Here is a 24,836-nt window from a genome sequence, read left to right on the forward strand (position 1 = left end):
GGTGCGAAGTGCGGTGGGTATTAATGGGGTCTTCAGGGACTTTTACGAGGGACTGTATCGGTCTGAGCCCCCATCGGAGGAGGGGGGGATGGGTCGCTTTCTGGACCGGCTGAGGTCCCCGAGGGTAGAGGAAGGGCAGGTGGCGGGGCTGGGGGCGCCGGTTGGGTTGGAGGAACTGGTCAAGGGACTGGGGAGTATGCAGGTGAGGAAGGCACCGGGGCCAGATTGGTTCCCGGTGGAATTCTACAGGAAGTACATGGACCTGTTGGGCCCGCTGCTGGTAAGGACTTTCAACGAGGCGAGGGAGGGGGGGTCCTGCCCCCGACAATGTCTAGGGCGCTGATTTCTCTAATTCTGAAGCGGGACAAGGACCCTGTACAGTGCGGATCGTATAGGCCGATTTCACTCCTTAATGCGGATGCGAAACTGCTAGCAAAGGTATTGGCCATGAGGATTGAGGACTGTGATCCGGGGGTCATACACGAGGATCAGACAGGTTTTGTGAAAGGGAGGCAGTTGAATACCAACGTACGTAGGCTCCTGAATGTAATTACGATGCCGGCGATGGAAGGAGAGGTGGAGATAGTGATGGCTATGGACGCGGAGAAGGCCTTTGATAGGGTGGAGTGGGGGTACCTGTGGGAGGTGTTGAGGAGGTTTGGGTTCGGGAAGGGGTTTGTCAGCTGGGTGAGGTTGCTGTACGAGGCCCCGGTGGCGAGTGTGGCCACGAACAGGAGGAGGTCGGAATATTTACGGCTATACCGAGGGACGAGGCAGGGGTGTCCTCTATCCCCCCTGCTCTTTGCGCTGGCGATTGAGCCCCTGGCCATGGCTTTGAGGCCATGGCTTGCGGTCCCGGTGGGGGGAATGCCGGAGGTGATGCGGATCCTTAGGGAGTTTGGGGATTTCTCGGGTATAAGCTCAACATGGGGAAGAGCGAGCTGTTCGTGGTGCACCCGGGAGACCAGGAAAGGGGGATTGGTGAGCTTCTGCTAAAACAGGCAGAAAGAAGTTTTAGAAACCTGTAGGTTCAGGTGACTGGGAGCTGGGGGGCCCTGCATAAGCTCAACTTAACGAGGCTGGTGGAGCAAATGGAGGAGGAGTTCAAAAGGTGGGATATGCTGCCGCTCTCCCTGGTAGGTAAGGTGCAGTCGGTTAAAATGACGGTGCATCTGAGGTTTTTGTTTTTGTTTCAGTGCCTCCCAATCCTGATCCCTAAGGCCTTCTTTCAGCGGGTTAACAGGAGTATTATGGGGTTCGTATGGGCGAAGAAGACCCCGAGGGTGAGAAGGGTGTTCTTGGAGCGGAGCAGGGACATGGGGGGGGGTGGGGGGTGGGGGGGGGGGGGGGTGGGGGGGGGTTAGCGTTGCCAAATTTATGTGGGTATTACTGGGCTGCCAACATGGCGATGATACATAAGTGGGTAATAGAGGGGGAGGGGGCAGCGTGGAAGAGGCTGGAGATGGCGTCCTGTGTGGGCACGAGCCTGGGGGCGCTGGTGACGGCACCACTGCCGCTTCCTCCAACGAGGTACACCAGGAGCCCGGTGGTAGCGGCGACCCTCAAAATCTGGGGGCAATGGAGATGTCACGGGGGGAGGTGGGGGCTTTGGTGTGGTCCCCTCTACGGGAGAACCATCGGTTTGTCCCGGGGAAAATGAATGGGGGGTTCCTGAGTTGGCACAGGGCAGATATTTGGAGGATGGGGGACCTGTTCATAGACATCAGCTGGTGACGACAGCGGTGTCGTCACCAGCACCAGCATGAGCATGGCCTCAAGCTAAACAAATCCAAGTGCTGCTTTGGGACATCCACGCTGAAGTTCCTGGGTGATCAGATATCGAAACACGGTGTACGCCCGGAGGCAATGGAAGTCCCCGAGGACAAGAAAGCAGTACTGCGCTTCCTTAGAGTGGTAAACTTTCTCGGCAAATTCACCCCGAATTTGGCCACACACACAATGTCCCTAAGAAAACTGATCAAGAAATCAACCGCCTTCGAGTGGAAGACGGAACACCAGACAGAGTGTTTGGAGCTGAAGGCCAAACTCACCACTGCACCCGTCCTCGCATTCTTTGACCCAGATCGAGAAACTAAGATCTCGACCGATGCGAGTCAGGATGGCATTGGAGCGGTACTGCTACAGAAAAACGACACATCATCATGGGTCCCAGTAGCATACGCATCACGGGCAATCACACCGACTGAGACCAGGTACGCGCAGATTGAAAAGGAGTGTTTAGGTCTTCTCACCGGCATCCTCAAATTCCATGACTACATCTACGGCCTGCCAACATTTACCGTTGAAACAGATCACGCACCTCTGGTCCACATCATCCAAAAGAACCTGAACGACATGACGCCCCGATTGCAGAGAATTCTGCTCAAACTCAAGAGGTACGATTTCAATCTTGTGTGCATGCCTGGCAAAGAGCTCATCATCGCCGATGCATTGTCCCACTCCGTCACCTCAATGAGTGAGCCACTTGAGATCATCCAGCACATTGAATCGCAGGTACAAAGGTGCGCAAGCAACCTCCCGGCAACAGACGAAAAACTCGTTCTCATCAGAGAAGAGACAGCCAAAGACCCCCTGCTGCAGCGAGTCATCCACAACCTCAACAATGGGTAGCCGAAAGGGCAATGCCCTCAATTCTGTGTTGTTCCTTGTGTCTTAATAACACTCGTGGTCTTGAAGTTGAAGTAGGTGCTTTATTGTGAGTTTGTTTTCTCTTCAGTGCTTAACTTAAATTACATTTGAGCTGCCTGTCTGTGTCTTGCTACCATCTCCCGTTCCTGTGAAGTGTGTCCTGACTTCCTGTTCGTGTGTTTTTATACCTCCTGTGCTCCCTCTAGTGATTGCTCAGTTGTATTGCATCTACATTGACCCCTTGCTTAATATACACAGATATACAGATCACCACATCCCCCCTTTTTTCTTTACATATTTTCTACACAGTGTTAAAGAAAATTGCACAAAACAGTTAGATTACTTATGATATGTATATCTGTACAAGTGATGATGATATTGGATATTTTACAAAGCCAATTAATATTTATGAGTCCAATCTTAATAAAAACATTTATGAGTCCAAACTTGATGAATTTGTTCATTGAGTTTTTTCTTTTTCGTTGTTGACGTGGTGATATTGAGATTGCAACTCAGTTGTGAATGTTGTCGGTGTTCTTGTTTTTTAAGTAACCAACAAGTCATCCCGAGGTGTTTGAGTGGTCGAACCACTGATGTTGAGTGATATGGACGTTTTTCTGTGCTTGTAGTATCGATTTGAAAATGAAAAATCTGCCTTGAAAGCTGGTGTGCTTGCTTGTTCTGGAGCAGATGTGAATTTGTGCGATTCGTTGTCATGCCATGGCATGTTTGTAGTCTCGTCATTGTTTTGCAGTGTGCTGTGGCATTGTCCTTCATGTGCAGCGTTGTACTATTTTGTACAGGTTGTTTCATTGTTGTTGGTTCTGTCGTTTCTGTCTTTGCTGTTTTCATTGTCATTCTTGTTGTTTCTGTTGTTTTTGTCGTTGTTCTTGTCGTATTTCTTGTTGTGCTTGTTGTTTCTGTTTTTGTTGTTTTCGTCATTATTCTTGTCGTGCTTGTTGTTGTCTTTGTTATGCTACTTGTTGTTTTTGTTGTTGTTCTTGTAGTTTTTGTTGTTGTGCTTGCAGTATTTGTTGTTGCTTTTGTTGTTCTTGTTTCTGCAGTGCTTCTTATGGTTTTTGTTGTTCTTGTTGTGCTTCATGTTGTTTTTGTTCTTGCTGTTGTTCTCGTTTCTGCTGTGCTTCTTGTGGTTTTTGTTTTTCTTGTTGCGTTCAATGAGTGTTCCGTGTGGATAATTTTCATAATTGGTGCGAGTGTCCTTTGTGGTATCTGTTACCTTGAGCATTTCGTCTCGAGAATGGTCTGATGTTGCATTGATGTTGGTGACATCAGTCATTTGTGGTCGATTTGATTCCCCTTCTTTGCTCTGTTGGTGCCCCTGTTCTGATGTCATTTCTGGTGGATTTGATTCCTCTTCTTTGCTTTCTTGGTGCTCCTCTTCTGGAGTCAAAATCTTCAGGATTTCTATTGACGTGGTCTCTCTGGACTCATGAGTAGCCCTACTCTGTGCTTCTGTACAGACGAGCTGAGATCTGTCAGTCTCGCTGTGATCCTGCACCTCCTGTGTGTCGAGTGTGATGACATTGTCACTGTTTTCGCATGCAGTGGGTAGACTTACATTGTCTTCTTCTTGATTATGTGAGCTTGGTAGAATTTCATAGTCTGCGTGTGGTTGCTCAGATATGGTGGGTTGACCTTCATGGTTTGTTTGCTTCCAATTTGGAGTCTGTCAACGAGCTGTCCAAGGAGGCTTGCGTCGCTCCACCTGTGGAGTCTTTCATCGCTCTCTCTGTGGAGTCATGCAGTGTTCTCTCTGTGGAGTCAATCTGTGCTCTCTCAACAGAGTCTCTTTGTGCTCTTTGTATGGCGTTGTATTGCTGTCATCCAATGTCTCGACGATAGTATTGAATTCATCTACCCTGAGTAGAGTGGTGTTGAGCTTTGCAAACGTGTTGCTGATCAGCATATCCGAATAATTCAGCGATGTTTGCGTAGTATTGTTCGACAAGCAAATCATCTTTTTTTGTTTCGCATTTGTTATCGTTCTCTTCACTTTGGGTAGTGCAGACTGCTTGTTCCAGGGCGTTATGAAAGTTACCTTCCACTGCTGGTAAACGTTCAGGCATTGTTCTGTCTTTTGAGGTAAGAAAATTCGGTTTTACAGCTTTATGTTTCTTGTTTTCAATTTTCGGACATTTTCCTTTTAAGTGGGCATGGTCAGGTTCCTCTGACGTCATGACGTTCACGTCATGCGTGGGGCTCGATTGCACATGCGCAAATCGATCTTCCTTTACTCTGCAGCTTTTTATACACTGCGCATGCGGGGCTTGTGCATGCGCAGAACCATCTTCGAATGTTGCGGTCTTTTCTTTGCACTGCGCATGCGCAGCTTGCGCATGAGCAGAAGACAAAATGGCTGATTTTAACTGCGCATGCACGGCTTCTGTTTCCTGCGCATGCGTAGACGCAGATTTTCGGCTTTTGTTCCCCGGATTCTGTAAAATGTGTTCAGACGCCATTTTACAGTGGATTTCAGCGAGGTTTCTTTGTAAGAAGTTCAAGTTAAATTTTCCTTTTGATCTGGACTTTTCACTCGCGATTTCTAGACTGAACCCTTTCTGTTCTGGTAGTGATTGTTTGAGTTTTCCATCACTCATTCCCTGTGCAATTTGGTCTCTGAGCATACAGTACTGTTCAAATTCCATACAGTGCTCTTCAAATGTTTTTAGTATTACTTCTAATTTGGTGCTGTCTCCACCTTTCAAGTATTTAAAGCAATTATATATTTCTCTAGCTTCATGTCCTGCGATGAGCAGAGGTATTTTCATTTCTTCTGAGGCTGCTTTTAAATCATTAGCTATGATATATATATCGAACATTTGTTTAAATCTTTTCTAGTCATTACTTAAATTACCGGTTGTGTTCAGCTGAGGTGGGGTTCAAACAGATATCATCGAATTAGGTAAGTCTTCCCACGTCGAATGTCCGGTAGGAATTTACCTTGCCAATTTGGTCTTTTTGTGTCTGCAGCTCGTGTAATCTTATCGCAAGCTTTCTGAAGCCAGTCCTGGTACCATGTGTTGTTCCTTGTGTCTTAATAACCACTCGTAGCCTTGAAGTTGAAGTAGATGCTTTATTGTGAGTTCGTTTTCTCTTCAGTGCTTAACTTTAATTTACATTTGAGCTGCCTGTCTGTGTCTTGCTACCAGCTCCCGTTCCTGTGAAGTGTGTCCTGACTTCCTGTTTGTGTGTTTTTATACCTCCCGTGCTCCCTTTAGTGATTGCTCAGTTGTATTGCATCTACATTGACCCCTTGCTTAATATACACACATATACAGATCACCACAAGTTCTACAATGTCAAAGATGACCTAACGCTGATCAACGGAATCCTGCTGAAGGCGGACAGAATAGTGATTCCGCTGTGTCTCCAGCACATGGTACTGCGGCAGATTTACGAGGGACATCTGGGCATAGGAAAATGTAGACGCAGGGCCCGACAAGCCGTCTACTGGCCCGGCATCAATCAGGAGATCACAGACATGGTCCTGAACTGCGAGACCTGTCAGAAGGTCCAACCAGCACAGGGCAAGGAGTCACTCCAACAACACGATCTGGAAACCTCTCCATGGTCCAAGCATTGACTTATTCCACGCGAATGGTCGTGACTACATCCCAGTCATTGATTACTTCTCAAACTATCCTGAGGTGCTGAAGCTATCCAACCTCACCTCAAAGACCGTCATCAAAACGTGCAAAGAGACTTTCTCGCGGCATGGCATCCCAAATACTGTCATGAGTGACAATGCCCCGTGTTTCCACAGTCACGAATAGACCACGTGCTAAAAGCTACAACTTCAAACACATTTTCAAACACAAACAGGCTTTTCCCCAGGGTAGAGGGGTCAATTACTAGGGGGCATAGGTTTATGGTGAGAGGGGCAAGGTTTAGAGTAGATGTACGAGGCAAGTTTTTTACGCAGAGGGTAGTGGGTGCCTGGAACTCGCTACCAGAGGAGGTAGTGGAAGCAGGGACGATAGGGACATTTAAGGGGCATCTTGACAAATGTATGAATAGGATGGGAATAGAAGGATACGGACCCAGGAAGTGTAGAAGATTGTAGTTTAGTCGGGCAGCATGGTCGGCACGGGCTTGGAGGGCCGAAGGGCCTGTTCCTGTGCTGTACATTTCTTTATTCTTTGTTCTTTGTTATTACCTCCAGTCCACACTACCCGCAGTCCAACGGCAAAGTTGAAAAGGGGGTGCACATCGTCAAGCAACTTATCCACAAAGCCTCGGACTCCGCCTCCGACATACACCTTGCACTACTAGCGTACCAGGCGACTCCCTTATCAACTGGCATGTCACCAGCTCAACTGCTGATGACCATGGACCTGAGGACAGCACTTCCAGCCCTACACCTGCTCAACCCAGATCACCTACCGGTACTACAAAAGATGCAACAGCTTCGTGACAGTCAGAAACATAACTACGACGCACATGCCACCGATCTGGACGCGCTATCCCAAGCAGACACCGTCAGGATCAAAACACCTGATGGTGGGTGGTCATCATTCGACAGGCCGCGCCCAGATCCTATGTGATAGAAACGGCTGACGGCACCATCATTCGACGAAATCAAAGGGCACTTCGGAAAATCATACGCCCACAACCGATTCCCCCTCCACTTCCGTCTGTTGAAGCGCCACCTCAAGACACCACAAACCATGATTCCACCAGTCGTGACTCCCACACACTTATCAAGAACACCGACATCCCCTCCGCCACCTCTCCGGAGGTCATCAAGGATAAGACGGCGACCCCAGAGACTGGTCTTATGAACATTTACCTTCTTATGTCCACTGTATATACAAGTCATGCATATCAGGTTGTTTTCTTTAATACTGTCAACCATAGCTACCATTACCACATTAGACAGGGATATTAAAAAAAAGGGGTGATGTAATGATATGCAGACACATAACCAATGGGTCATCAGAACAGGACACAACCAATGGGTAATCAGGACACCCAGAGGTGGCATCACCACAGGAGGGCACCACACGACCACTATAAAAAGGACAAGGCACACAGGTTCTGCCTCTTCCACCAGCAGAAACCTAGAGAGCAAGACGTGTGTGGTTAACAGCACCGTCACACCATAGCACGTGGTCTAGAGCAAGCTCATATAGTTAGAAGAGTATACTGTGTTACTAGAGTCAGATTAGTAGAGTGTAGAACTCATTTAGGAACTTTGTTAATCGCTCAATAAATACGTTCAACTTACCTCAAGGTCTGGAGTGTCCTTCAGCAACGCCTACATCAAGTAGCGGCAACAACACAACCTTCAGTCCCTTAATCTAAGTCATTTATATAAATTGGAAAATGTTGAGGTCCCAGCACTGGTCCTTGGGGCACACCATCTATTATATCTTACCATTTAATGTTTCTATGCGTGGAAGGGTAAAACCTATAGTTAGACTCTAATTCTAACTGCTGGACAAAGGTGTTTGTATGTGTGGGGGTTGGTTAAGTTCCAGCTGTGTTAAAGAGGGCTACAGCATGAAGAATAAATAAGTCAGTAGTGGTTGCTTCACAACTGGGCCTTGTAAGGTAGAGAAGTGTTTAAGTTTTAGTTTAGCTAACTTGATTGCAGTTGAGGATAGGTAGTGAGAGAGGAGGCAGCTCTCACAGCTCTGTTAGAAGCTAAATAGGGAACATCTCTTAGCTGTGCTGGAAGAAAAGCCACACTGTGGATTAATGGTTAAGAAAACACGTGCAGAGATCAAAAAGCAGCTCGTTAAGGAAACTAGAGCAATGAATAAAAGTTTCTAGGAAGTCTGAGGTTAACGGTTCTAGAACGAACACTGTTCAGTAAAGACAGACAGAACTGAGAATATGCCAGAAAGATATCTGAAGTGATTTTCAGATTTGTGAGATTTTACTGCAGCATGTGGAACGTGAGTTGAAATAACTACGGAAATCGGTGATGGATGTTGGAGTTTGCATAAAAGCAGCAAAGACAAAGGTGGGAGATGCTCCTTTGCTTTTTGTAACTTTTTCACCCTGTATGATTCGGTTCTTGCTCTACTACAGGGGAAACAACAGGGCTGTTTGGAGAGTCCCTGGTGAGTACTTAAATCTATATTATTCCTAAGGTCAAAATATTACAGGAATTTTTGGTAAGATTAGTAAAATACATAAACGAAAATAAATAATTAATTCAAATAATTAAGTAGTTAATTAAAACATATAAGGATGGCAGGACAGGTGATGTGGCATGGCTGCAGCCTGTGGAAGCTCCTGAATACCAATACGATCCAGGGCAAACACTTCTGCGTCTTGAGGAGCTTCAGCTCAGGGTCATTGAGCTGGAGGCTGAGCTGCGGACACTGCCACACATCAGGGAAAGGGTAAGTTACCTGGATGCATTGTACCAGGAAGTGGTCACACTCTTTAAGATAAGGTCTTTTGATTTGGAAGGTGTTTGGGGACATGAGGATGTGACTGCAGCTGAGGCAGGTGAGGGGATCCAAAGTCCAGGAGTGAGGGTGTGTCAGCCTCTGCAAATATCTGAGCTCCTTTCAGCTTGTTTGGATTTTATGGACAGCACGGTAGCACAAGTGGATAGCTCTGTGGCTTCACAGCACCATGGTCCCAGGTTCGATTCCCTGCTGGGTCACTGTCTGTGCGGAGTCTGCACGTTCTCCCTGTGTCTGCGTGGGTTTCCTCCGGGTGCTCCGGTTTTCACCCACAGTCCGAAGACGTGCAGGTTTGGTGGATTGGCCATGATAAATTGCCCTTAGTGACCAAAAAAAAGGTTAGGAGGGGTTATTGGGTTATGGGGATGGGGTGGAGGTGAGGGCTTAGGTGGGTTGGTGCAGACTCGATGGACCAAATGGCCTCCTTCTGCATTGTATGTTCGATGTTCAAGTGTAGGGGCTGCACAGTAGATGAGCTGACTGATCTTGCTATTTGAGTGTGGGGGGGGGGGCGGTAAGAAGGAATGTAGTGGATGAGAAGACAATATAGTGATGGAGATTGATTCTATACAGGAGCAAAATTCAGGACACTTGCTCACAGCTGGAGAGGGTCTGACACTGAGAGGAGAGGATCCAGTTGTCATGGTCAATGTCGGTACCAACAATATAGGCAGGATGAGGAAGGAGGTTCTGCATAGTCTATATGAGGAGGTTGGCATTAAATGAAGAAGCAGAACCTCAAAGGTAATAATATCCAGTTTATAGGGAAGGTGGTGGCCTCGTCGGAGGTCCTGCGGCGGTTTGGGTTTGGGCAGGGATTTGTGGTTTGGGTCCGGTTGCTGTACCAGCAACTGGTGGCGAGTGTGCGGACGAATCGGGTGAGATCAGATTACTTCAGATTGCACTGGGCGATGAGGCAGGGATGTTCACTTTCCCCACTGTTGTTTACCTTGGCTATAGAGCCACTGGCATTGGCATTGAGAGCGTCGAGGGTCTGGCAGGGGATAGTACAGGGGAGGGGGGCGGGGAAGGTGGAGCACAGGGTCTCGCTCTACGCGGACAATCTACTTCTGTACGTATCGGACCAGCTTGGGGGGGGGGGGGGGGGGATTGGAGGGAATATGGGGATATTCGAGGAGTTCAGCTGGTTTTCGGGATACAAATTGAATAGGGGTAAGAGTGAGGTCTTTGCGATCCAGGCGAGGGGGCAGGAGAAGAGATTGGGTGAGATGCCGTTCAATGTGGTGGGAGGGAGCTTTCAATATTTGGGTGTCCAGGTGGCATGGGAGTGGGAGCAGCTGCACAAACTGAATTTGGGGAAGGGTCGTAGAACAAATGACGGGGAATATTCGGAGGTGGGATGCGCTCCCGTTGTCATTGGCGAGGAGGGTTCAGACAGTTAAAATATCGGTCCTCCAGAGGGTTTTGTTTGTTTTTCAGAGCCTCCCAATTTTTATCCACAAGGCATTCTTCAAAAAAGTGAATGCAGAGATCTCGGGACTTGTTTGGGCAGGTAAAACCCCGCGGATGGAAAAGGTGCTGCTGGAGCGGGGGTTGAGGGGGGGCTGGCTGTTCCGAATTTCATTAATTACTACTGGGTGGAGAATATCCCGATGGTCAGGAAGTGGGTAGTGGGGGAGGGGTCGGTATGGGAACGGGTGGAGGTGGCATCATGTAAGGACACGAGTCTGGGGGCATTGTTAACGGCAACTCTACCGTTCTTGCCGGCTCAGTACTCCACAAGCCCGGTAGTAGTGGCAGCCCTGAGGGTGTGGGGACAGTGGAGGCAGCACATAGGGTTCGATGGGGCGTCAGTGTGGGCACCGCTATGTGATAACCACCAGTTCGCTCCGGGGACCGGACGGGGGGTTTCGGAGGTGGCAGCGGGTAGGGAGAACAGTGACCACGACACCATACCACCCTACCATGGCAACCTCTGCAAGACGTGCCAGATCATCGACATGAATACCACCATTACACGTGAGAACATCACCCATCAGGTACGCGGTACATACTCGTGCGACTTGGCCAACATTGTCTACCTCATATGTTGCAGAAAATGATGTCCCGAAGCATGGTACATTGGCGACACCAAGCAGACACTGCGACAACGGATGAATGGACATCGCGCGACAATCGCCAGACAGGAATGTTCTCTTCCAGTCGAGGAACACTTAAGCAGTCGAGGGCATTAAACCTCTGATCTTCGGGTAAGCGTTCTCCAAGGCAGCCTTCAGGTCGTGTGACAGCGCAGAATCGCCGATCAGAAAATTATAGCCATGTTCCGCACGCATGAGTACGGCCTCAACCGGGGCCTTGGATTCATGTCGCATTACATTCACCCACCACCAGCTGGCCTGGGCTTGCAAAATCCTACCAACTGTCCCGGCTTGAGACAATTCACACCTCTTTAACCTGTGATTATCCCTCTCTCCAGTCGCTCCGTCTTGACCTGTAAAGACTTAATTACCTGCAAAGACTCGCCTTCAAAGTATCATCTTGCATCATTGACTTTGTCTATATGTTTCTGGAACCCACCTCTTCATTCACCTGATGAAGGAGCTGCGCTCCGAAAGCTATGATTCAAAATAAACCTGTTGGACTTTAACCTGGTGTTGTAAGACTTCTTACTGCGCCTACCCCCGTCCAATGCCGGCATCTCTGCATCATGGCTCCTTAAAACATACAGTGCTGGATTGTCCTTCGGCGGGATCCTCCATTTCGCTGGCAGCACACTCACGCCCGCGGATTTCCCGACGACATTGGGGTGCCCACAATAGGAAACCCCCAGAAAACAGGTGGCACAGGGCGGAGAATCCCGCTTCCGGCTGGGACGTGCCACACCAGAAAACAAGTGCCGGGGGATGGAGAATCCCGCCCACAAAGTTTTGGCCACAACTGCTTCCTCCCCAAAGCCTGTCCACAATCTACAAGGCACAATTCAGGTGCTTGATGAAATACTCTCCACTTGCCTGGATAAGTGCAACTCCCAGAACACACAAGAAGCCCGGCACCATCCAGGACAAAGCAGCCTGCTTGATTGTCACCCCATGCACAAGCATTCACTCTTTCCTTCACTGATGCACAGTGGCAGCAGTGTGTACCATCTACAAGATACACTGCTGGAACTCACCAAGTCTCCTTCAACAGAACCTTACAAACCCACAACCTTTACCATCTAGAAGAACAAGGGCAGCAGACACATGGGAACACCACCCACCAAGCCACCCACCATCCTGACTTGGAAATATATCAGCCGTTCCTTAATGCATGGCATTAAGGGGAAAGTAGTAACATGGATAGAGGATTGGTTAATTAAGAGAAAGCAAACAGTGGGGATTAATGGGTGTTTCTCTGGTTGGCAATCAGTAGCTAGTGGTGTCCCTCAGGGATCAGTGTTGGACCCACAACTGTTCACAATTTACATAAGTGATTTGCAGTTGGGGACCAAGGGCAATGTGTCCAAATTTGCAGACGACACTAAGATAAGTGGTAAAGCAAAAAGTGCAGAGGATACTGGAAGTCTGCAGAGGGATTTGGATAGGCTAAGTGAATGGGCTGGGGCCCAGCAGATGGAATACAATGTTAACAAATGTGAAGTTATCCATTCTGGTAGGAATAACAGCAAAAGGGATTATTATTTAAATGATAAAATATTGAAACATGCTGCTGTGCAGAGAGACCTGGGCGTGCTAGTGCATGAGTCGCAAAAAGTTGGTTTTCAGGTGCAACAGGTGATTAAGAAGGCAAATGGAATTTTGGCCTTCATTGCTAGAGGGATGGAGTTTAAGACTAGGGAGGTTCTGCTGCAATTGTATAAGGTGTTAGTGAGGCCACACCTGGAGTATTGTGTTCAGTTTTGGTCTCCTTACTTGAGAAAGGACGTACTGGCACTGGAGTGTGCAGAGGAGATTCACGAGGTTAATCCCAGAACTGAAGGGGTTGGATTACGAGATGAGGTTGAGTAGACTGGGACTGTACTCATTGGAATTTAGAAGGATGAGGGGGGATCTAATAGGAACATAGAAGATTATGAAGGGAATAGATAGGATAGATGCGGGCAGGTTATTTCCACTGGCTAAGATCCAGGATGTACAGAAAAGAGTCAGTCAGAACGAGGACGAGCTCGTGGGCCTGGCGGTGAGAGTGGAGCAGAACGAGGCGCTACACAAGAGGTGGGCAGGAAGACTCGAAGACCTGGAGAACAGGTCGAGGAGAAAGAATCTGCGAATCTTGGGTCTCCCTGAGGGAGTGGAGGGGGCTGATGCCGGGGCATACGCGAGCACGATGCTCGAGGCGATGGTGGGCACGAAGACCCCTTCGAGGCCGCTGGAGTTGGACGGGGCACATCGGATGCTGGCGAAGAAGCCCCAGGCAAATGAGCCGCCAAGGGCGATGGTGGTGAGGTTCCACCAGTTCACGGACAGAGAGTGGGTCCTGAGATGGGCCAAGAAGGAGCGGAGCAGTAAGTGGGACAATGCAGAGATCCGAATATACCCGGACTGGAGCATGGAGGTTGCAAAGCGGAGAGCGGGTTTCAACCGGGCCAAAGCGGCGTTGTACCGGAAAGAAGTGAAATTCGGAATGTTGCAGCCAGCGCGACTGTGGGTCACATACAAGGGCCAACACTATTACTTCGAAACGCCTGAAGAGGCGTGGACCTTTGTACAAGCCGAAAAGTTGGACTCTAACTGAGGGTTTGTGAGGGTGGGGGGGATGTTTTGGGGTTTGATGTGTGATGGTTGTTGTATATAGGGGGTCAATCATGCGCAGGAAATGTTACATGGGCTGGGGGAGAGAGACAAGGCCGCGACAGGAGCTGCGCCAGAGGGGGCGGAGCGGGCTTTGGAAAGCGCGGGGTTTTTGACATAGGGGGAGCAAAAAAGCTAGACAGGGGTCTAGCGGGGGGGAGGGGAGGGGGGAAGGGGGGGGAAAAGGGTTGTTGCTGCACTGGCCGAAAGGGAATGGGACACAGAAGAGGTGGTCGGGACGGGGGTCCCCCCTCTGGGGAACTGGAGGGTGAGGGAGGCATGGATACGGGACTGGCCCAGAAAAGGAGATGGCTAGTCGGCGGGGCGTGGGGGGGGGGGGGGGGGGGGGGGGCCGTGAGAGCCCCTCCAATCCGGCTGATAACGTGGAATGTGAGGGGCCTGAATGGGCTGGTGAAGAGGGCTCGAGTGTTCGCGCACTTAGAGGGACTGAAGGCGGACGTCGCCATGCTCCAAGAGACACACCTGAAAGTGGCGGACCTGGTCAGGCTAAGAAAGGGATGGGTAGGACAGGTATTCCACTCGGGACTGGACGCGAAGAATAGAGGGGTGGCAATATTGGTGGGGAAGCGGGTGTCATTTGAGGCCAAGACTATTGTAGCGGACAATGGAGGGCGATATGTAATGGTGAGCGGTAGGCTGCAAGGGACGTGGGTGGTGTTGGTAAACGTATACGCCCCGAACTGGGATGATGCAGGATTCATGAAGCGCATGTTGGGGCGCATTCCGGACCTGGAGATAAGAGGCCTGATAATGGGAGGGGACTTCAATACAGTGTTGGATCCAGCACTGGACCGCTCCAAATCAAGGACTGGAAAGAGGCCGGCGGCGGCCAAGGTACTTAGGGGGTTTATGGATCAGATGGGGGGAGTGGACCCATGGTGGTTTGCAAGGCCGCAGGCCAGGGAATTTTCTTTCTTCTCCCATGTACACAAAGCCTACTCCCGGATAGATTTCTTTGTTCTGGGTAGGGCGCTCATCCCGAGGGTGGAGGAGACGGAGTATTCGGCTATAGCCGTTTTGGACCATGCCCCGCACTGGGTGGAACTGGAGCTGGGAGAGGAGAGGGACCAACGCCCGTTGTGGTGGCTGGATGTGGGACTGCTGGCGGACGAGGTGGTGTGTGGGAAGGTGAGGGGGTGTATCGAAAGGTACTTGGAGGGCAACGACAACGGGGAGGTACGGGTGGGGGTGGTATGGGAGGCGTTGAAGGCGATGATCAGGGGAGAGCTAATTTCCATTAGGGCTCATAGGGAGAAGACAGAGGGTATGGAAAGGGAGAGGTTAGTGGGGGAGACTTTGAGAGTGGACAGGAGATACGCAGAGGCCCCGGAGGAAAGATTACTTGGGGAAAGACGACGGCTCCAGACGGAGTTTGACCTTTTGACCACAGGGAAGGCGGAGGCACAGTGGAGGAAAGCGCAGGGGGCGACCTACGAGTATGGGGAAAAGGCTAGTCGGATGCTGGCACACCAACTCCGTAAGAGGATGGCAGCGAGGGAAATAGGGGGAGTCAAAGATGGAAGGGGAGCCACGGTTCGGAGTGCGACGAAAATAAACGAGGTATTCAAGGCCTTTTATGAAGAGCTGTACAGATCCCAGCCCCCAGCGGGGGAAGAGGGGATGAGACGATTCCTAGATCAGCTGAGATTCCCGAGGGCGGAGGAGCAAGAGGTGGCTAGTTTGGGGGCACCAATTGGGTTGGAGGAGCTGAGCAAGGGTTTGGGGAGCATGCAGGCGGGGAAGGCCCCGGGACCGGACGGATTCCCGGTGAAGTTCTACAGGACGTACGCAGACCTGTTGGCCCCGCTACTGGTGAGGACCTTTAATGAGGCAAGAGAGGAGGGGACCCTGCCCCTGACAATGTCGGAAGCGACAATTTCTTTGATCCTAAAGCGGGACAAGGACCCACTGCAATGTGGATCGTACAGGCCGATCTCGCTCCTCAATGTGGATGCAAAGTTGCTGGCAAAAGTGCTGGCCACGAGGATCGAGGACTGTGTCCCGGGGGTAATCCACGAGGACCAGACGGGATTTGTAAAGGGCAGGCCACTAAACACCAATGTGCGGCGGCTCTTAAACGTGATAATGATGCCATCGGAGGAGGGAGAGGCGGAGATAGTGGCAGCTATGGACGCGGAGAAGGCCTTTGACCGAGTAGAGTGGGAGTACCTCTGGGAGGTGCTGCGTAGTTTTGGGTTCGGGGTAGGGTTTACCAATTGGGTTAAGCTCCTTTACAGAGCCCCGATGGCGAGTGTAGTGACGATCCGGCGGAGGTCGGAGTACTTTCGACTGTACCGAGGGAAGAGGCAGGGGTGCCCCCTGTCGCCCCTGTTGTTCGCATTGGCGATCGAACCATTGGCCATGTCATTGAGGGAGTCTAATAAATGGAGGGGGGTGGTCCGAGGGGGAGAAGAGCATCGGTTGTCGCTATATGCGGATGACCTGTTGCTGTACGTGGCGGATCCAATGGAGGGCATGGTGGAGGTCATGCAGACTCTATGGGAGTTTGGGGAGTTTTCGGGCTATAAGCTCAATGTAGGGAAGAGTGAGCTCTTTGTATTACAGGCGGGGGACCAAGGAAGAGGGATAGGGGACCTACCGCTGAGGAGGGCGGAGGGGAGCTTTCGGTATCTGGGGATCCAGATAGCCAGGAGTTGGGGGACCCTACATAAACTGAATCTGACGAGGTTGGTGGAGCAAATGGAGGAGGATTTCAAAAGATGGGACATGTTACCGCTCTCGCTGGCGGGTAGTGTGCAGTCGGTTAAAATGGTGGTCCTTCCGAGGTTTCTGTTTGTGTTTCAGTGCCTTCCCATCGTGATCACTAAGGCCTTTTTTAAGAGAGTAGGCAGGAGTATTATGGGGTTTGTGTGGGCGAATAAGACCCCGAGAGTAAGGAGAGGGTTCCTGGAACGCAGTCGGGACCGAGGAGGGTTGGCGCTGCCAAACCTGGGGAGCTACTACTGGGCAGCAAATGTGGCGATGATGCGCAAGTGGGTTATGGAGGGAGAGGGGGCGGCATGGAAGAGGATGGAGATGGCGTCCTGTAAAGGAACGAGCCTGGGTGCGTTGGTGACAGCACCGCTGCCGCTCTCGCCGACAAAGTATACCACGAGCCCGGTGGTGGCGGCACGCTAAGGATCTGGGGCCAGTGGAGACGGCACCGGGGTGCAATGGGAGCATCGGTGTGGTCCCCGATCAGGGGTAACCACCGGTTTGTCCCAGGGAAGATGGACGGGGGGGACATCCTGGGAGGGGGGTGGGGGAAAGGGGGGACTGCCTGGGAGGGTGTTTGAGCAAGCGATATCATGAAGGGTTGGGGAAACTGGCACGTACGGGTGAGGGCCAGTGTACAAAGCTGTGTAAATACATCATTTTGCCATGTATATATCTTGCTCTGCGCAATTTCTCGTTTTTTTTTGTTAGGGGGGGGGGTTATTGTTTGTAAGGGAGAAAAATTGTGTTAAAAAACTTTAATAAATATATTTTTTAAAAAAAGAAAGCAAATGGAATTTTGTCCTTCATTGCTAGAGGGATGGAATTTAAGACTAGGCAGTTTATGCTGCAATTGTATCAGGTGTTAGTGAGTCCACAACTGGACTATTGTGTTCAGTTTTGGTCTCCTTACTTGAGAAAGGAAGTACTGGCACTGGAGGGTGTGCAGAGGAGATTCACTAGGTTAATCCCAGAGCTGAAGGGGTTGGATTACGAGGAGAGGTTGAGTAGACTGGGACTGTACTCATTGGAATTTAGAAGGATGAGGGGGGATCTTATAGAAACATATAAAATGATGAAGGGAATAGATAGGATAGATGCGGGCAGGTTGTTTCCACTGGTGGGTGAAAGCAGAACTAGGGGGCATAGCCTCAAAATAAGGGGAAGTAGATTTAGGACTGAGTTTAGGAGGAACTTCTTCACCCAAAGGGTTGTGAATCTCTGGAATTCCTTGCCCAGTGAAGCAGTAGAGGCTCCTTCATTAAATGTTTTTAAGATAAAGATAGATAGTTTTTTGAAGAATAAAAGGATTAAGGGTTATGGTGTTCGGGCCGGAAAGTGGAGCTGAGTCCACAAAAGATCAGCCATGATCTCATTGAATGGTGGAGCAGGCTCGAGGGGCCAGATGGCCTACTCCTGCTCCTAGTTCTTAATGTAGATGGGTCAAAATCCTGGAACTCCCTCTCTAACAGCACCGTGGGTGCACCTATACCACCTGGACTGCAGCGGTGTTAGAAGGCAGCTCACCATCGCATTCTCATGGACAATTAGGGATGGACAATAAATACTTACCTATCTAACAAAGCCCATCTCCCATGAACAAATAAAAAAATGGCAGAATCAAAGGACACAGAAAGGTATTTGGCAAAAGAACCAGAGACAAAATGAGGAGAATCCTTTTTAATGCAGAGTGTGGTTAAGATCTGTAATGCACTGCCTCCATTTCGCAACACTGAATCTTACATTTCATCTTGTAATTTTATTAACTAACAGGAGGTTTGTAGCTTAAGGGCTGACAGTCTGTCAAATAATTACACCTTTTTAGCTACAAACTGCTTTTCTCTTATTATGCATCAGCAGTCTGAGAATGTAATGGTCAATACAAAGTAAGTCTTTGTGTGTTGCTAGGATGTGTGAGTAAGTGGGGAGAAATTTCAGGTTAGCCCTATCCTGGGTGAGTCACTCAAGGAAGGAACATTCTTGGAATCCATGTTCCGGAAGACTGCACAGCGATTTTATCATCTGAACCAGTTTGTGCTGTTTGTATGCCGGCACTGAGGTATAATATTAAGTTTACTTTTGACTATAGTGTGAAATTAGAGGAAAGTTTTCAGCACTAGTAAAATAAAAATGAACAGTTTGAAACAGTATTAATATGGACAATAATATCAGTAGCCAAGAAATGTAAAATGCAATTTAAAAATGGAACCTTTAGGAACACAGTGATCAATGAAGACAAGATTGTCATACTACAATTTCTACATGCCACTCGTGGTGGTAATTTCCTGCCTGATGTCAGTAAAAAAATCCCCAAACCAGTGAAAATGCCATTTTCCATTCTGTTAGTCTACAACTCTGCCATTTGCTGACCAAGTAGCTTTTAGGGAAGCTCCAATCAATGAGTTTTTGTTTTGTTTTGTTATTTGCAGCAGAGAATAATAATAATCATAATAATCTTTATTAGTACCACATGTAGGCTTACATTAACACTGCAATGAAGTTACTGTGAAAATCCCCTAGTCACCACATTCCGGCGCCCGTTCGGGTACACGGAGGGAGAATTCAGAATGTCCAATTCACTTAACAAGCACGTCTTTTGGGACTTATGGGATGCCATTTGGCCCATCGTGTCCGTACAGGCTCCCAAAAGAGCTACCCATTGGTCCCATTCTCCAGCCCGATCCCCGGAGTCCTCTAAATGATCCCTTTCAAATATATATCCAGCTCTCTTTCGAAACCTCCTATGGAATCCACCTCCACTACTCTCCCAGACCACGCATTCCAACTCTCTGAGTAAAGAAGTTTCTCCTCACCTCAGAGTTAGTGAAGAATTTCTAAGATACAGCTTCCCCAATAGATAAATATGGAACCTGACATTATACTGAACCATACAGACCAAATTTCAGTTTCAATTCTTGGTCTGCTGGAAGTTACTTTATGTCAGCCAACATTTCTATACTCCAGTCCAATGATGCAAAGTGTGTGAGTGTGAATGTTGGACAAGAGGTGGATCAGCAAGCTGCAATAGTTAGGAAGCACACTGTCACTTATAGGCTTACGCGTGGAAACTGACCACTTGAGTAGTCTAAGTAATTCTTTCTTAATGCCATCATTCATTATATTATGGAATGTGTGATTACAAGATAATTGGGGGTGGGAAAAGTGCATTAAAATTTATTTGTATTTCGAGATCCACCCTGAGTGAAACTATTAGTTTCCTGAAATGTCTTTCTGCGAATGCCATGCAAGGCCGCTATCTTCCCATCATGTTCCAATCATGGACAATGATGCTGAAGACCCGTGATGGTCAATTCATACTTAATTTGTATTGGATTGGATTGGATTTGTTTATTGTCACGTGTACCGAGGTACAGTGAAAAGTATTTTTCTGCGAGCAGCTCAACAGATCATTAAGTACATGAGAAGAAAAGGGAATAAAAGAAAATACATAATAGGGCAACACAAGGTATACAATGTAACTACATAAGCACTGGCATCGGATGAAGCATACAGGGGTGTAGTGTTAATGAGGTCAGTCCATAAGAGGGTCATTTAGGAGTCTGGTGACAGTGGGGAAGAAGCTGTTTTTGAGTCTGTTCGTGCGTGTTCTCGGACTTCTGTATCTCCTGCCCGATGGAAGAAGTTGGAAGAGTGAATAAGCCGGGTGGGAGGGATCTTTGATTATGCTGCCTGCTTTCCCCAGGCAGCGGGACGTGTAGATGGAGTCAATGGATGGGAGGCAGGTTTGTGTGATGGACTGGGCGGGCGTTCACGACTCTCTGAAGTTTCTTGCGGTCCTGGGCCGAGCAGTTGCCATACCAGGCTGTGATGCAGCCCGATAGGATGCTTTCTATGGTGCATCTGTAAAAGTTGGTAAGAGTCAATGTGGACATGCCGAATTTCCTTAGTTTCCTGAGGAAGTATAGGCGCTGTTGTGCTTTCTTGGTGGTAGCGTCGACGTGGGTGGACCAGGACAGATTTTTGGAGATGTGCACCCCTAGGAATTTGAAACTGCTAACCATCTCCACCTCGGCCCCGTTGATGCTGACAGGGGTGTGTACAGTACTTTGCTTCCTGAAGTCAATTACCAGCTCTATTTCCCCCATTGACAGAATTTATTTTCATTTTAAAGATTGAAAACTGAGTCATTACTGTATGAGTAAATGGTTCATGTGTGTCTTAAAATGAAAAGGAATGTAATTGACACACATCATTGCACCATTATATCGGCCATTAAACTTACCATTTGCCTTTTGGATAAGCATTCACAAAGGATGAAGCTAAACAGTTTATTATTGTAAATTTGGAAAAATTGAGAACAACAACATGTGAGGCAAGTGCTTTTTAGATTTTTCAATTATTGCGACTGGAACACAATGCAACGTATTGAAAATATAATGGGTATATTAACGCTCTTTTACTGCCATGAGTGAGTATTGAATAAAGCCATTATATTTGCTTCTTCGGACGCTTTGATGCCAGTACGTAAATAGGGACTTTAGAGCAATAATCTCGGGCGTGGCATCCTCAAAGTCATTTAATATCTACAAGTTATGGGGCCCCTTCCTTTGCAAGTTTGCTCCCTTCTGTAATGATAGGTAGGCTATCATCTGTATATGATATGAGTAGATCATCATCATCTGTATGTGTATTATAAATTATATGTTTTACTGTTGTAGTTCTAGCATCTGACCAGCAGGTGATGCGAGTATTCTGGCACGTAACCCAGATGCATCATGTGTTACAGAAGAAGGTGCTAGTCACGAGTTGATAGTAGTCACATATTAGAGTAGCTCTGAAGTACCTTATTGTAAGTTAGTGTTAGACGATTATTTCCAACTGTATTAATCTTAGATATTATAGTAATCTTTTAGAGTAGTGTTAGTAATAAATAGTTTTGTTGTAAAACAAAGTCTAATGTTCTTTGTTAACAGTACCACATCAAGATTCAACAACAGCATAATCGAAGAACATTACACCTTCTATTATGTGCAGCCCTCTTTTACAAGCACCAGAGGTGAGATTGTCGGGAAGACAGATGATCACACATAAATGGTACAGTGCCCCCTACAATAGGTATGATTTAATGTGTACCACATTTTGTACATTAAAGCAGTGACTACATCTTAAATGTACTTCATTAGCTGTAAAGTGCTGTGGGATAGCCTGAGGTTGCGATAGGAGCTATATAAACGCAAGTTGTTTTTTCCTTCGATAGATCATGTAGCTACAATCAGAAGGAAAAATGAAACAGAGGTGATGTACAAGTGGTGAGGGGAGGATGTACCCTGATGTATAATTGCTGTGCAGGACAATCGGTCAAGCGTGCAAGATCATGTGAGCATGAGGAGATGTTTATAGGCTGACAATACAATGGTGCACGCAGAGATTTAAGACATATCGGTCCACAGCAGACGCCATCTCCTTGACCCCACTCTCATCCATGGAGCATTTCGACACCAAGGACTCCTACGTCAGACTCCTATGTATTGACTACAGCTCCACCTTCAACACCATAATCCCAGCCAAGCTCATTTCAAAGCTTCAAAACCTAGCACTTGGCTCCTCACTCTGCAACCGGATCTCGGCTTTCTGACCCATAGACCACAATCAGTAAGGATAAACAACAACACCTCCTCTACGATAGTCCTCAATACCGGGGCCCCACAAGGCTACATACATATCCCCCTATATACTTCCTATACACACACGACTGCGTGGCAAAATTTGACTCCAACTCAAACTACAGGTTTGCTGACGACACAACCATAGTGGGTCGGATCTTGAACATCAACGAGTCAGAATACAGGAGGGAGATAAAGAACCTAGAGGAGTGGTGTAACGACAACAATCTCTCGCTCAGTGCCAGCAAAACTAAAGAGTTGGTCATTGACTTCAGAAAGCAAAGTACACACTCCTTGGCATCAACAGGGCCAAGGTAGAGATGAACGACAACTTCAAATTCCTAGGTGAGCACATCACCAAAAATATGTCCTGGTCCACCCACGTCAATGCTACGGCCAAGAAAGCACAACAGCGCCGCTAAGCCCTCAGGAAACTAAGGAAATTTGGCATGTCCACATTGACTCTTATTGACTTTTACAGGTGCACCATAGAAAGCATCCTATCGGGCTGCATCACAGCCTGGTATGTCAACTGCTCGGCCCAGGACCGCAAGAAACTTCAGAGTCCTGAACACCGCCCAGCCCATCACACAAACCCGCCTCCCATCCACTGACTCTATCTATACGTTCCGCTGCCTGGGGAAAGCGGGCAGCATAATCAAAGATCCCTCTCACCTGGCTTACTCACTCTTCCAACTTCTTCTATCGGGCAGGAGATACAGAAGTCTGAGAACACGCACAAACAGACTCAAAAACAGCTTATTCCCCGCTGCTACCAGACTCCTAAATGACCCTCTTATGGACTGATCTGATTAATACTACACCCTGTATGCTTCACCCGATGCCGTTGTCTATGTATTTACATTGTGTACCTTGTGTTGCCCTATTACATATTTTCTTTTCATGTATAAACGATCTGTTTGAGCTGCACGTCAAATATCACAGGCTGAATTCTCCACCGTTGTCTCCTTTTTGCGGGCAGCCCGGGGGTTTCCCGACCGCGTGGGGCTGCCCCACAATGGGAAACCCCATTGACCAGCCGGCGAAACGGAGAATCCCGACGGTATGGCGCACCAGGGGCGTCATTCTCCGACCCCCCATAGGGTCGGAGAATGGCCGTTGGCCGCCGTGAATCCCGCCCCCGCCGGTTGCCGAAGTCTCCGAAGGGAGAAAAGTCGGCGGGGCGTTAATGTCGCCGCTGCCGCGGAGAATGTCACGGGTCTGCGCAAGGCAGCCGATTTTCGGCCTGCCGATTTCGGCCTGCCGATATTCTCCAATCCGGATGGGCCGAAGTCCCGTCGACGAGATGACCGTTCACGTCGACGTGAATCAAACCTCCTTTTCATCGGCGTGACCCTGTGCTCCAGGTTCACGCCGACCAGCGTGGAGGTGAGTGACGGCCTGGGGGGGTTGGCTCTGGGCAGGCGATGGCGTGGCCGCAGTCTGAATGCGTGAGGAGAGGTGTGTCTCGGCTTGTGTGTGTGTGTGTGTGTGCGGCGGGGGGGGGTGGTTAGAATAGGCTGGGCTCCGGGGGAGTGCCGGGAGGGGGTCCGTGCCGGGGTGGAGGTTGGGGGGGGGGGGTCCGTGCCGGGGAGGGGGAGGGGGATGGGGTGGTCCGTGCCGGGGTGGAAGTTGGGGGGGGGTCCGTGCCGGGGTGGAGGTTGGGGGGGGGATCCGTGCCGGGGGGGGGGGGTCCGTGCTGGGGAGGGGGATGGGGGGGTCCGTGCCGGGGTGGAGGTTGGGGGGGGGGTCCGTGCCGGGGTGGAGGTTGGGGGGGAGGGCCCTGCTGGGGAGGGGGATGGGGGGGTCCGTGCCGGGGTGGAGGTTGGGGGGGGTCCGTGCCGGGGTGGAGGTTGGGGGGGGGGGTCCCTGCTGGGGAGGGGGATGGGGGGTCCGTGCCGGGGTGGATGTTGGGGGGGGTCCGTGCCGGGGTGGAGGTTGGGGGGGGGTCCATGCCGGGGAGGGGGATGGGGGTTCCGTGCCGGGGTGGAGGTTGGGGGGGGGGGTCCGTGCCGGGGGGGGGGGTCCATGCTGGGGAGGGGGATGGGGGGGTCCGTGCCGGGGTGGAGGTTGGGGGGGGGTCCGTGCCGGGGTGGAGGTTGGGGGGGGGGGTCCCTGCTGGGGAGGGGGATGGGGGGGTCCATGCCAGGGTGGAGGTTGGGGGGGTACATGCCGGGGGGGGGGTCCGTGCTGGGGAGGGGGATGGGGGTGTCCGTGCCGGGGAGGAGGTTGGGGGGGGGGTCTGTGCCGGGGTGGAGGTTGGGGGGGGGGGTCCCTGCTGGGGAGGGGGATGGGGGGGTCCGTGCCGGGGTGGAGGTTGGGGGGGGGGGGTCCGTGCCGGGGTGGAGGTTGGGGGGGGTCCATGCCGGGGGGGGGGGTCCGTGCTGGGGAGGGGGATGGGGGGTCCGTGCCGGGGAGGAGGTTGGGGGGGGGTCCGTGCCGGGGTGGAGGTTGGGGTCCCTACTGGGGAGGGGGATGGGGGGTCCGTGCCGCGGTGGAGGTTGGGGGGGGGGGTCTGTGCCGGGGTGGAGGTTGGGGGGGGGTCCCTGCTGGGGAGGGGGATGGGGGGGTCCGTGCCGGGGTGGAGCTTGGGGGGGGGGGTCTGTGCCGGGGTGGAGGTTGGGGGAGGGGTC

The 24,836-nt window shown here is 50.0% G+C and overlaps 1 long non-coding RNA gene across 1 annotated transcript; it reads left to right on the forward strand.

Moving 5' to 3' along the window:
- Window positions 1–18,558: 18,558 nt before the first annotated feature.
- LOC140411730 (uncharacterized) lies at window positions 18,559–23,128 on the forward strand. The gene is made up of 3 exons (XR_011940971.1): window positions 18,559–18,638; window positions 21,514–21,655; window positions 21,798–23,128. It is a non-coding gene; the product is annotated as an uncharacterized lncRNA (long non-coding RNA).
- The last annotated feature ends 1,708 nt before the right edge of the window (window positions 23,129–24,836 follow it).

The sequence above is a fragment of the Scyliorhinus torazame genome, chromosome 4, assembly GCF_047496885.1.
Source record: "Scyliorhinus torazame isolate Kashiwa2021f chromosome 4, sScyTor2.1, whole genome shotgun sequence".
NCBI classification, from domain to species: domain Eukaryota; kingdom Metazoa; phylum Chordata; class Chondrichthyes; order Carcharhiniformes; family Scyliorhinidae; genus Scyliorhinus; species Scyliorhinus torazame.